This window comes from Giraffa tippelskirchi, chromosome 1 (genome assembly GCF_054371585.1).
Source record: "Giraffa tippelskirchi isolate mGirTip1 chromosome 1, T2T-mGirTip1v1.2.pri, whole genome shotgun sequence".
NCBI classification, from domain to species: Eukaryota; Metazoa; Chordata; class Mammalia; order Artiodactyla; family Giraffidae; genus Giraffa; species Giraffa tippelskirchi.
Window position 1 is genome coordinate 147743158 of NC_137275.1, and position 14396 is coordinate 147757553.

Consider the following 14396-nt stretch of genomic DNA (forward strand, 5'->3'; position numbering starts at 1 on the left):
GTGTAAAGGAGAGAGAGACAAAACACATTGTCTTTTCTTTTCCTCTTACACACATACACACATTTCCTCCGTTATCTCTTCTGCTAATAATCGGAAATCAGTACTAACTGGAATTCTCCTCATTGATGGAGTACAGTGGCAGTTGCCCTTGATTTGGAAATCTGAGTTAGCAAAATAAAATAACAAAAATTACCTTCAATTAGGGTTAAATCTGGGGGCTTGTTATTGCCCTATTCCCCATCTTGGATGTGTATCTAGAATCTGCCTTTCCTTATTGCACAGAGAATTTGCCAGTTTTAAGTCTCTCTCTCCATTTGGAAGGCTTCTTTACTTGCTTACTCCTTGGGAAAGAAGGAGGCAAAACAGAAGTGCTCCTGAGAAATAATCCCCCAGGAGAGCCTTTGGGGAGAACGTACAAGACCAATAACTGGATTCAGCGGTGGCTGCCGTCAACAGCGTGCCTGCCGCTGGCTGGCCTGGGCGTGCTCTCCTCTGTAGGCAAGAGTTTACATACTCTTTGCTTTTTTGGTCTGGTTGGATAACCTCTATGCATTACTTCTGAGACAAGTGAACATGAGCAAATAGAGCGTGTAAATTTATAGACAGTGTCTATTTTAGACTTCGTGAAAATAGACACTTGAAAGAGAAGATGGATGAGATGACAAAAATCTTATTTCCTGCCTTGATAGGTGACTCTGTAAAAAGTAAAATGTGGTATGCAATTCTCTCCATGAATAACAATTTTTCTTTATTAAAGTGACTTAATTCCTTGATGATTTTTATTTAATACTACCTTATCTTCCTCAAATAAACATAAATAAACAGTCCTCCTGGTGATTTAGAAAATCAACAAAGAGTTGGTTTTCTTAAAAGGAGGCTTCAACTGTTTTATTGCAGTGGTTCATGGGGAGCAGTTCACTAGTTATTAAAGTTAGTACATTTCTACGTCAACCAAGTCATTCCTTTGATATTCTGTGGAACATTACAGTCAGTGTTTAGAAGTAACAACTGACAATAGGTATGAAAAGTAAAATAAGTGAAAGCTTTTTATTTTTTTAGTTTTTACGAAATGCTTTAATATATATTAAATGAAGTTCTAACAGTTATCTTTTTTAATTTTTATTTTAGACTGGAGTATAGTTGATTTCCAATGTTGTATTAGTTTAAGGTGTACAGAAAAGTGATTCAGTTATACATATACATATATCCATTCTTTTTTAGAATCTTTTTCTATATAGGTTATTACAGACTATTGAGCAGAGTTCCCTGTGCTATACAGTAGGTCCTTGTTGATGGTCTGTTTTATATATAGTAGTGTGTTAATCCCAAATTCCTAATTTATCCCATTCTCCCACCTTTCCCCTTTGGTACCCATCAGTTTGTCTTTGAAGTGTGCGAGTCTGATTTTGTTTTGTAAGTTCATTTTTATCATTTTTTTTTTTTTTAGATTTCACATATGAGTGATATCTTACAGCATTTTTCTTTCTCTTACTTCACTTAGTATGATAATCTTCAGGTCCATCCATGTTGCTGCAAATTTTAATGGCTGAGTAATATTCCATTGTACATATACACCACATCTTTTTTATCCATTTCTTTGTTGATGAACATTTAGGTTGCTTCCATGTCCTGGCAATTATTTACAATTAAATAGTACTTCAGTGAACATTGAGGTGTATTCATCTTCTCAAATTATGGTTTTCTCCAGATATTTGCCCAGGAGTGGGATTGCTGGATCATATAGTAGTTCTAGTTTTAGTTTTTTTAAGAAACCTCCATACTGTTTTCCATTGTGGTTGTACCAATTTACATTCCTACTAACAGTGTAGGAGGGTTCCCTTTCACCACACCCTCTCCAGCATTTATGGTTTGTAGACTTTTTCATGATGGCCATTCTGACTGGTGTGAAGTGATACCTCATTGTAGTTTTGATTTGCATTTCTCTAATAATTAGTGACACTGAGCATCTTTTCATGTGCCTTTTGGCCATCTGGATGTCTTCTTGAGAGAAATGTCTCTTTGAATCTTCTGCCTGTTTTGATTGATTTTTTTTTTTTTTAATTGAGCTGTGTGAGCTGTTTGTATATTTTAGAGATTAACCCCATGTCAGTTGTATCATTTGCAAATATTTTCTCCTATTCTGTGGGTTGTCTTTTTGTTTTGTTTATAGTTCCCTTTGCTATGTAGAAGCTTTTAAATTTAATTAGGTCCCATTTGTTTATTGTTGCTTTTATTTTCATTACTTACTTTAGGAGGTGGATCTAATAAGATATTGCTGTGTTTCATGTCAGAGAGGGTACTGCCTATGTTTGCTTCTAAGAATTTTATAGTACCTGGCCTTACATTTAGTTCTTTGATCCATTTTGAGTTTATTGTATGTATAGTGTTAGAGAATGATGTGTATGGTCTTAGAATGAAATTAGAAATTCTCTTTTACAGGTAGGTAGCTGGCCAGTTTTCCCAGCACCACTTATTGAAGAGACTGTCTTTTCTCTGTTGTATAGTCTTGCCTCTTTTGTTGTAGATTAATTGACTATAGGTGCATCAATTTATTTCTGGACTTTCCGTTCTATTCCATTGATTTATATTTCTGTTCTTGTGCTAGTACCATACACTGTTCTGATAACTGTAGCTTTGTATCAGTAGTATAGTCTGAAGTCAGGGAACCTTATTCCTCTAGCTCCCTTTTTTCTTTTTTAGGATTACTTTGACTATTTGGGGTCTTTTCTGTTTCTGTACAAATTTTAAATTTTTTTCAATAAAATTAGAAATGAAAGCCTTTTATATTTTATAATTTAAACTAGCTGGAAAGGTATTCTGTAATATTTCTTTTTTTAAAAAAAATACATTTCATGTTAATTCATTCACATATATTTTCTATGCTTTCTTACTCCCCATCCTGTGTATTTTACTTTTGGCACAAAACCAGAGTTCCATATTAAGAATTAAATTGATATATTCAAAATTGACTACCCCAGCCTCTACTTTCATATACCTAGTATTAATTTTCTCTTTGCCCTTTTAGTTTTACCGAATCTTTCTATAGTTTTGTCTCCTCCTCTTCTCTACCCAGTCTGCTCATACTGATATTCCTAAAACCCTGGCCAGAATTCAGCTACTTACTGTTGCAATCAAATCATTTTAAATGTTCTGATATTCAGTTTTAACATTGAGTAATTCACGGTTGGCCACAAGTGGAAACCATTTATAGTCTCAAATTTTAAATGTATATTCATATTCTATGTATGCATTTTCGAGCTCCCTTTCTAATACTTAGTTTCTTATCCCCAAATTTCCTTTTTTCCCCCTCCTAGCTTACTTTCCTATGACAGTCACTCTTTCTGTATTGTCATTTCCATTTGCATTTTAGAAAATTTACTTTTTTGTCCCTAAACCTGTAAATAATCCAGTAAATAAAATGAAGTTGGAAGCATAGGACCAACCAAGAACTCAATATATTTTGAGAAAAATGAATTCTTGTGTTAGAAAATATATTTTTATTTCTTAAGTACATAATATAAAACCTGTGGATATCTGCTTTTGCATATGACTGCCTAACCAGATATTGGATAACTTAGGTTTTGGACTCGTACTGTTTTTAGATATCTAGTAAGCATCCATCTAAAGAAAATAGTGGGTTTACAGAAATTACAAGTGATCAGTTGTCAACAGAAATGGATCGGTATAAAGCCAAAGTCATTTGCTTAAGATGTGTGAGGTGCAACCCTAGTTGCTATAGGGATATAAGGATGAGTACTATGGAGCCTTTCTACTCAAGGGCCAGACTACACTGCAAGTTGTTGTTCAGTCGCAAAGTCATGTCCAACCTCTTTGTGACCCCATGGACTGCAGCACACCAGGCTTCCCTGTCCTTCACTAACTTCTGGAGTTTGCTCAAACTCCTGTCCATTGAGTCAGTGATGCCATCCAACCATCTTAAGCTCTGTCACCCCTTCTCCTCTTGCCCTCAATCTTTTCCAGCATCAGGGTCTTTTCAATGAGTTGGCTCTTTGCATCAGGTGGCCAAAGTATTGGAGCTTCAGCTTCAAAATCAGTGGCCGAAGTTTTGGAGCTTCAGCTTCAGCATCAGTCCTTCCAAAGAATATTCATGGTTGATTTCCCTCAGGATTGATTGATCTCCTTGCTGTCCAAGGGACTCCCAGGAGTCTTCGCCAACACCACAGTTTGAAAGCATCAATTCTTCAATGCTCAGCATTCTCTATGGTTCACTCTCACATCAATACATAACTACTGGAAAAATCATAGCTTTGACTATATGGACCTTTGTCAGCAAAGTGATGTCTCTGCTTTTTAATACATTGTCTAGGTTTGTCATGGGCTTCCTTGGTGGCTCAGACAGTAAAGAATCTGCCTGCAATGAGAAGGCAATGGCACCCCACTCCAGTACTCTTGCCTGGAAAATCCCGTGGACGGAGGAGCCTGGTAGGCTACAGTCCATGGGGTCGCTAAGAGTCGGACACGACTGAGCTACTTCACTTTCACTTTTCCCTTTCATGCACTGGAGAAGGAAATGGCAACCCAGTCCAGTATTCTTGCCTGGAGAATCCTAGGGACGGTGGAGCCTGGTGGGCTGCCGTCTATAGGGTTGCACAGAGTCGGACACGACTGAAGTGACTTAGCAGCAGCAGCAATGCAGGAGACCTGGGTTCAATCCCTGGGTCAGGAAGATCTCTAGTGAAGAATATGGCAACCTGCTCCAGTATTCTTGCCTGGAGAATCCATGGACAGAGGAGTCTGGTGGACCACAGTTGATGGGTGTCAAAGAGTTGGACACAACTGAGCAATTAAGACACACACACACTAGGTTTGTCATAACTTTTCACCCAAGGAGCAAGCACCTTTTAATTTCATGGCTGTGCTCACCATCTTCAATGATCTTGGAGCCCAAGAAAATAAAATCTGCCACTGTTTCCATTTTTTTCCCCCATCTATTTGCCATGAAGTGATGAGACCGATTGCCATGATCTTAGTTTTCTGAAATTTCATGTAACCAATATAATGGAATGTGGTAAAAATAAAAATCACATGAAAAGCAGATGGGAATTCTGGGTAGATCATAGAATTTATGATAGAAGTAATATTTGAAAAGAGGGCCTTGGCTGATAGTGGGCCTCTAGAAAATTGATGCCAGCCTTCCAAGTGGAAGAGACAGTATAGACAAAAATGTGGTGTGGTGAGAAAGCATAGTGTGTGCACTGATAGTTGATTTGTCCAGTTTCCAGTGACAGAGTGTGCACAAAAGAGGCAAGACTTAAAAGCTAGATGAGGGCAGTTCTTAAATACTAGCATGAAGAATTCATGCTTAAGTCATTTAGTGGGGGGAGCTGTTGAAGTTTAGTTTGGAGGGAAAAGTTGTAATGTGACCAGAGATGTACTTTAGGGAATGCAACTTGACATCAGAATGTAGTCAAAATATAAGTGAGATGAAGAGAGTAAATGGGAAGAATGAAGAATGATTAAAATAATCCAGTTAGGAAGTAATGTGGGACATCACTAAGCTTGAGAGAATAGGTATAAAGAGACAGGTATGTGACTGGACAACTAAGTTATCCAAGCCTGGATTTAAGTTTGGAGAGACCAGTGGGAAGAAAAAACAGGCCCTGATGGAGGCTTGCGTGGGGGTGGCAAACAGGAGTGCCTTCTGTTTCAGTGTACTTCTAGACTCAGATCACTGATCAGAATCCCAGCTCCAGAAATTGCTAGCTTTATGACTTTAGGAAGTTAATGAACTTTTATGTGCCTCAATTTCCCCATCTATAAAGTGGGTCTGGTAATAGTACTTCAAATCTGATTTGAGTGTAGATAAACATAATACACGTATGTTACCTAGAGGCCTCTTTGGCTCATTGTAAGTGCTCAAGAAAGTGTAGGCATTATTATTTTTCTTTAACCCTCAGAGCCCTTTGTTGTTGTTCGATTGCTAGGTCGTGTCCAACTCACTGCAACCGCATCGACTGTAGCATACCACCAGCACACCAGGCTCCTCTGTTCTCCACTATCTACCAGAGTTTGCTCAAATTCATGACCATTGAGTCGGTGATGCTATCTAACCATCTCATCCTCTGCTGCCCCCTTCTCCTTTTGCCTTGAATCTTTCCAGGCATCGGGGTCTTTTCTAATGAGTTGGCTCAGAGCCCTAGCAGGTAGCTATTTTTACCCATTTCATATATGAGAAAGACAAGCTCAGAGACTACAGTTGACCCTTGAACAACACAGGTTTGAGCTGTGTGGGTCCCACTTGCTGCTGCTGCTTCTAAGTCACTTCAGTCGTGTCCGACTCTGTGCGACCCCATAGACGGCAGCCCACCAGGCTCCCCCGTCCCTGGGATTTTCCAGGCAAGAATACTGGAGTGAGTTGCCATTTCCTTCTCCAGTGCATGAAAGGGAAAAGGGAAAGTGAAGTCGCTCAGTCGTATCCAACCCCTAGCGACCCCATGGACTGCAGCCCACCAGGCTCCTCCGTCCATGGGATTCTCCAGGCAAGAGTACTGGAGTGGGGTGCCATTGCCTTCTCCGGTGGGTCCCACTTACACTCAGATATTTTCAATAGTAAATACAACAGTCTACATATTCCAGAATTTGTTGAATCCTCGGATATGGAGCCACAGATAGAGGAATCAAACCTTGTATATGGAGGACTAGCTGTAAGCTATATGCTGATTTTTGACTGTTCAGAGGGTCAATAATAACCCCACATTGTTCAAGGGTAAACTATGTATTATTTAAGCAAACTCAGAGCCTGAAAATAGCATTTTCAGTTGCCTCCATGCCTTAGTGTATTTCAGATTTTGTTTTGTTTTGTTTTCAGAGTTCAGATAACAGTTTTTCTTGAGCAACTGGGTCTAGAGGCAGAATCCCTAAAGAAACCCTCAGATGTAATATTTTTCTCAGAAAAGTGATAAAGTAGATGCAAGTTAGAGATGAAAGATGGAAGGATTGATGGGAAGGTGGATGAGGATTCAGGAATTAATAAGTATAGTCATTTTCAGCAGACAAAATGAAGAAAAGAATGTGCATGCACACACATCTCTAACTGTAGTGGTTTGTCATTTCTGTGTCTAATATTAAACTGACTAATTTAATGCATGTCTTCACTCTGTAGGCAAATACATGTAGAGGACACTGTTACATTTGCCTTCTAGTCCTTTGTATGCCAGGATTTAAAACTGATCCTGAAAATGTCCAACATAAAGGTAATGCCATTGCCAAAAGCATTTTCCAAATGCAATAGATAATTTTCTGGTACTTCCAGAGAAAAAAAATATATATGCATATTAACATGGCTAAAGCTGACATTCTTAACTTTTTCTCACCCCCAGCACACTGGCAATGAAGCCACCTCCCTGCACCAGTGGTCTCAGGGAATGATTTCACATTTGTGTTGGACATCTTCTTGATGGTCAGCAGGGGAGTCCAGTCCAGGGGAAAATGGCTTCCAGGTAGGGCTAGTGTGGGGTTGAAGAGACTCCCAGTTGACTGGAATCTACTCACACCCAGCGCATGGAAGTAAAGTACAGTCGGTGTTCTCTGTCCTGAGTCAAGAGTCCTTACACCAGCATAAAAGAAAAGGACAGTATTGTGAGAAAGGCACTAGACTGGCTCAGAGGAGCTGGACAGATTCTCTCAAGTCAGCTCCTCACACTCTGGCTTCCTGATCTTGGGCAAGCTACTTGTTAATTTTCTCTTCTGTAAAATTAAAAAGTGGCATTAGATGACCTCTAAATTGCCTCCCAACTCCTGCATTCATAATACTAATGAATTCACTCAGTATTGATTCATCCTGGCAGTTGGGATATAAAGTACAATAATCTTGTGATAAAAAGATACACATGACATAGAAATATAAGCAGATTGCTGAAGGGGCAGGTAATTCTTCTTGGGAGTGGGGAGAAGGAAGGAAAAGGGTAGGATAGGAAATATCTCATAGGTTAATTTCAGTTGAACCTTGAAGGATGGAAATGTGTCAGAAGCAGAGGGTTCAGAAGCAGGTGAGATTTTACTGAACTTGGTGTTTATGGTAAGAAGATCTTTGCAGTTGGATTTCAGAGGTCCTGGCAGGAGATGATGTAGGAGGGGTGGATTGGGTTTATATTGTGCATGTGTGCTAAGTCACTTTAGTTGTGTCCAACAGTGTGTGGCCCTATGGACTGCAACCTGCCAGGTGCTCCTCTGTCCATGGGATTCTCCAGGCAAGAATCTGGGAGGGGGTTGCCATTGCTTCCTCCAGGGGATCTTCCCAACGCAGAGATCAAACTCATGTCACTTATGTCTCCTGCATTGGCAGGCAGGTTCTTTACCATTAGCACCTTAAAGGATTTCAGATGCCAGGTAAGGGAATTTTTTATTCTTTGCACAATAGGAACCCCCTGAAGGTTTGCCAGGAAGGGGAATGAAATATTCTGAGTCTCAGTTTTTGGAAACTTGATGAAAGTCTGTAAAGAGTGGATTAAAGTGAGCAAGGAAATCCAATTTGTTTTCTTAATGGCTGTCTTCATCTGTTACCTTACACCCAGGTACCTTCGGGCATTTATATTGATCCCTCCAGGACTGTCTCCCTTTCTATAACCATCATTGACTTCACAAACTCAAGAAAATACTGTTTATGCTCCTTTTCTCTGAGGTGACACCGAGAGCTTATCACCCCTAAATGCACACCGTCTCCCCCTATCCCCAACCAAGCAGAGTGGCTACACCATTAGCAATGTGGGGTTTTTTTGGTTTTTTTAAAGGCAAGAAAATCCAGTGTTAAAAGAAAAAGGAAATTAATGATTTAGAAATGCACTTCCCAAAAAAGAAAAAAAAAATGAAAAGAAATCTAGTTTACTCAGTTCTGTATCCATAGGTAGCTTAGCTTTATTTAAAAAAAAGGCCAGGAAAATTTTAACCCCTTAGTGGTTATCACAGTGATGTTAGTCTTAACTGCTATTAACTGATGTAACTCTTAACTTTGGCTTAACACACTAAAAGCAAAAAACATTGTATGGCGCTTTCATATTTGATTGCAGCACTTGCTTGAATGACGCTGCATTGACTGAACGCAGGACAGACACTAAGATCAATTTTAGGGGATCACAGGGAGCCCCTAGAGGTTTGCTTGGGATCCCTGAGGCCCCTGGGTCAGGCCATCAACTCTGGCTTTCTTGTTTTCCTTTTTCTCTGCTGCAACTTTTTTTTCCACCCTTTTTAGTGAATGCACCAGAAGGTCCTGTCTGTGCATGCATGTATGCTTCCACCAAATCGCTTTATCATCAGTGCTGTGGGCCCTCCTTTACACACTCGGGGCTTTCATAAGGCAGATTTGATGCAAGCTTTCTACACACCCAGCTTTCTACACACCTATCCTTCAGATGGCTCTGTCACTTAAGCTTGCCAATTGTCAACCACCCTGGTGTCATTTAAATGGAGGCATTTTGAATGTTTCTCATTTCACAATGTTTTAAGACATTCATTAAATGACAGTCATCTTAGGAAACCAACTGTTTCTTCCCGTTCTCATGCAAATATTTGTTCACCTGATAATCTTCAGAATCACAGATTTCTGGTTAAAAACAAATTCTTCTAAATTATTTGTAGTTGGCTCAATATGGCTTACATTTTTAAATTTAAAGATACTCAGACTGTCCTGTTTTCCATGTAAATTATATCAGAGCAGATACAGTCACCCTGAGGCAGTAAGGAGGACTAAACTAATTTCACTGATGTAATCATTGTTAAACAATTTCCAGTGCAACTTTGGAAGCAGTATTTGTGAATCTGTTTAATGATGTTTAAAAATGCATCAATGAAATTGGCTTAGCCTGTGGCCTTTATTACAGTCTCTCTTCTCAATTACACAGATTCCATGTTTTATGTCTGGACTGATTATAAGTAACACCCCCCCCCCTCAAAAAAAAATATCCTAGCTGAAGAGTGTAGCTTATCCCTAACCCATGGAATTTGATTTGGAATTGAAAAATCTTGGAAAATAGTTCAAGAGTACCGTATCAGCTGTTAGAATGATAGGAAATGCATTCAGGAGGTTGGGCTGGCATTTCTGTTTCTGTTTTCACCTTTTTTTTTTCTTTTTTTCTTTTACTTCCACTGCTCTTCACCTTCCACTTACCCCCAGTGCCGTCATGATTTCACTATAAATTCCAAGCCATCTGCCTTGAAATATAGCAGAAAACATTAAATATGTTTTTACTAATGATCTGCTAAAATCACAATTCAAGCTCTGTGCCGAAGCTGCTTTTTTTTTTTTTCCAGTTTCAGAAGCAGTATTTAAGTGATGACATGCAGTAATTTGTTCATTCTTCTGTCAGTATAATTTACAAGGCAGTGGCAGATAAACATAGCAATACAAGATTCATTTACGGTGACACAATGGCAGATACACAGAGCAGAACCCTGCCTATGAGATAAAGTGGACTGAGTGACTTATGCAGTAATTAGGGGATAATTGTCATTAACCTCACAAACAGTAGTTTACCCATATTGTTTAAAAGGCTCCAGGATGGGTAATGACAAGGTAATCTGTCAAAGCGCTAGGGGGAAATATTAATAAGATTTGTGCAAGCCTGGATAGAAAATATGCAGAAAGCGGCCACATTAAGCTAATTGGTGGATGAATATACACTTGTAAAAGTGCTTCTAATGGCACGTTTGCTGCTCTCCAAATGACTACCGTTAATGTGGAGAAGTGGGCTGCTTCGAAAGTCAGGACTGCTGGGACGAGAGGGTATTAAGGCATGCAGACGCAGTTATTACCTTGTGCTCCGTAATGCATGCTTCCCCCTCCTCTATTTTGGAATTCTGAGTTTGGCGTTATAGTACCATATGTTGATTATTTACTCTGATGATTACATTTTTTGATCTTCTATTTCTTCAATCAGCCGCCGACCCCCAATCACCTCTGTTTTGTGGCCAAATAAAATGTCTAATAGCTACACTGATAGCTTAGAAATACACAGGAACGCAAACTGATAACGCGTATGTAGACTGATAATTACACACACACGTGTGGGGGTGCCTTTTATAGGAACACATTTAATCTGAGCAATCAAAGGAAAGTATATCCATCAACAGCCTCGTGTATGTGTTACAAGTAATAATGTGTTGTTCCCTGATGAATGCTAAAGCAGGAAATTAATCTTTGTGTTCTACTGCTATTCTTATACCCAGAGAAGAACAAAGTTAAATCTCCCAATACATCTCTCTGTTCAATCACACACTCATTCCTCCACGTGTTGTATAGAATACTGCTTAGTGAGTGTTCAGTTCCTTTCTCCCCCTGCTCCCTCACATCCTAATGAATATGTTAAAGTTCCTTAGGGTTGTTCAATCAGCTTCAGTTGTGGAGTGATTCAAAGTATAACATGTGAGCTAGAATCAGCCTTTCAAGCTTTGGAAGCTGGGATATGAGTACTGAGGATCTTGGTTGTACAGACAAACTTCATACAAAGATTGAAGGTTGTGACCTTGAATTCATTCCAAGGTTTTGACCCTTACCTAATGTGGAAAATCATCCTCATTGTGAGAGAAAAAAAAAGTTTTTTTTTTTTTGCATCCATTTTTGCTGTTTATCAGACATTATAGCAAAGCCCATCAGGAAATGCCAGGGTCTTTCTGGTGTTTGTGTTTAGATACATAAAACCTCAGCACAGACCCCTGGGCAGACGGAGGCTTTCCACAAGCTTGGTGGCAGAACATTGCTTATGGAAAGAAAGGTAAACTAGAAGATGTAAAGCTCAAAGCAAAAATGCTAGCACGGGCTCTGGTGAGTGGTGTTTATTGCCAGGCAAGCAGATTTATAGCTGTCCAAGGACTCAGGTTTTATCTTTATGTCTGAGGGGAGAAGAAAACAAGACCACTTGCAGGGCCCATTCTTTTCCTTCCTCCTGTTTCTAGTGTTTTCTCTGAGGATTTCAAACTGTTCCTTTGCTGTCCTGAACCACAAAATGACTTACCCCCTAGCATCTCATGGTGATCATCTCCAAAAGAGTAACTTGGGTCTATTTAAAAGGTTTAATCGAGGCAAGAGTCTTACATACAGATACTGCTGTTTCTCAGAACTCCAGAGATCACAGGAGAACTACAGATATTTATTTATATAGCTTGATGGAGATATAACATTTATTTTGGAATGGCTGAGCCTCATGTTTTACAGTATCTCCACAAACTCTATTGATACAGTGATATGGGGGCTTCGAAGGAACTTCCTGAGCAGTTTCCCTACACAAGCAAAGTTTTCACTTGAACAGATCATTAAATTGACCAGGAGTAAAAAGTAATCCAGAAGAATTACTACCTCTAATCACATTACTGATAAAGCATCAAGAGAAGTATGCAGATTATGGGACCATACAGTAACTCAGATGGTGGCATATTTTCAGTCATAAACACATATGTTCTGAAAATAAGTTGTACATACACAACTTGGTTGAAAGGAAAAATTTTAGCCTAAGATGGGAAACATTTTAATTGAAATGTCTTGTGTGTCCAGATTCTAGGTATACATAGTCAAATAAGGGAATGTGACTTTTTTCAGTAAGGCTTAGAAAGTTAATGGGGCTTCCCTGGTGGCTCGGTGAAAAATCTGCCTGCCAGGGCAGGAGACCCAGGTTTGGTCCCTGGGTCGGGACGATTCCCTGAAGAAGGAAATGGCAACCCACTCCAGTATTCTTGTCAGGGAAATCCCTTGGAGAGTGGAGCCTGGTGGGCTACAGTCCACAGGGTTGCAAAAGAGTTGGACACAATAGCAACTAAACAACACCAACAAGTTTAGTAGGACTCTTACTTACATGTAAGAAAGTGAAACTAGGTACTGGTTACTTCATAGTCACACAGCTGGTCATTGGCAAAACGAAGACTAGAATTCAGGTGTCATTTGCTTATGTTCTTTATTTTCCTCTAAGGTTGAATATGAGGAAGTTATATTAAGCATAACCAAAATTTGAAATTTTAAGATCCAAATTCTCTTTTAGCCTCTAAGTTCAGAGTTAGATACTCTGTGCTTAAAGATGCACAGGTAATTTTATATTAAAGGTTGATCTTCTAGGAGTAAAGATCTGCTGGATTTGAGATTTCCTATTTTGAAACTTAAATGATTCTTAAGATACCATTGTTAATTATTAAAATGTATTGTGTCTTTAAAAGTTTCTCAGATTTGATTTACAGTGGAGCTAGGTAATTTGAAAAATAACTGGACTCTTTGAAGTGCAATACTAGACACTGGAAAGTAATTTACACCTCTGAAAATTCTGTAGATGGCAAAGCAAGGCACTTGCTTTGTTTGCAAATAAATACCCACAGAAGAAATGCATGGAGCTGGTTTAAAGCCATACAAGCTAAAATTCCTGGGTACAGGGAAGAAATCCTGACAGGCCTTTAACAGAGCTTAGCTGGAGTTTCTGTGATTAGATATATTGTAACCCTGGAGTGATCTATCAGATTTTAAAATAAAATTGCTGTACAGATGGTTATTGAGGAGAAAAGCAATAGTCTTCTATGAACTATATGTTCTCATCTGGTCCATAATCAAGAACATTCTATAACAAAGTAAATTTTTAGATCAAAAGTCAAACATTATACTTAAAAAAAAATCAGAAGAGCCATTTAAAACTAATGCCTTTGCATTTTGATTCCTCTTGGTTTGAGAGGTGGTCATTTTGGGAGGATGTGTTGTTCAATTTCTCAATAATTTGTTTCTTCTTCTAAAAGATACCTTCTTCACTGAAAAGTAGTTTCAAATATGGATCAGAAACAGAAATGGTAGGGATTTATCTCTTGAACAATCTACCAGAGCCATACCTAAAAATTACATAAAATTACCATGTTGTCTTTTCCTTCTGCTCTCAACTGTAGTCAAGGGCCATTTCCTTCAAACTTCCAGTTTCATCCAAGAAGATGAATTCCTTAATTCTGTACTTTTTTTTTTGCAAGTAATTTGATATGCCTTTCCTTAGTATACTACCAATTTTTCATGATTGAGCATTTTTCATCTCATAATAAGACTGATTTATAATGAGATTCGTGCAGTGACCTGAGGATGGTAGTCTCTCTACAGGTACACGTTTGTGTACATGCACACGTACGTGATAAGTAACTTTTGCAGACCTGTGTTAGCAAGGACTAATAAGAGTCTCACCTTGACAGAAAATTCTTGAAGGCAAAGTTTTTTGAGAGCTCTGTCGTTCTAACTAGTGGTAGATATTCCTATAGAGTTCATTTCTCCTTTGGGGGAAAAAGGAGGAATTGGAAAGATACTTCAGACAAGTCCTTTATAATCCATGCATACTGAATTTAGCACCAGCTTCTGTAATCACAGCCGGCCGATATATACAAAGCTCTGATGTCTGTGCACACATTTCATGACATCGATGGGCTTGGGTTGATGA

The 14396-nt window shown here is 38.9% G+C and overlaps 1 protein-coding gene and 1 long non-coding RNA gene across 13 annotated transcripts in view; both read left to right on the forward strand.

Annotated features, from left to right (window-relative positions):
* Positions 1–14396, forward strand: part of BNC2 (basonuclin zinc finger protein 2) — a 504931-nt gene that overhangs the window by 458586 nt on the left and 31949 nt on the right. The window lies entirely within an intron of this gene.
* LOC145509906 (uncharacterized) lies at positions 1432–8835 on the forward strand. The gene is made up of 2 exons (XR_014056541.1): positions 1432–3833; positions 6449–8835. It is a non-coding gene; the product is annotated as an uncharacterized LOC145509906 (long non-coding RNA).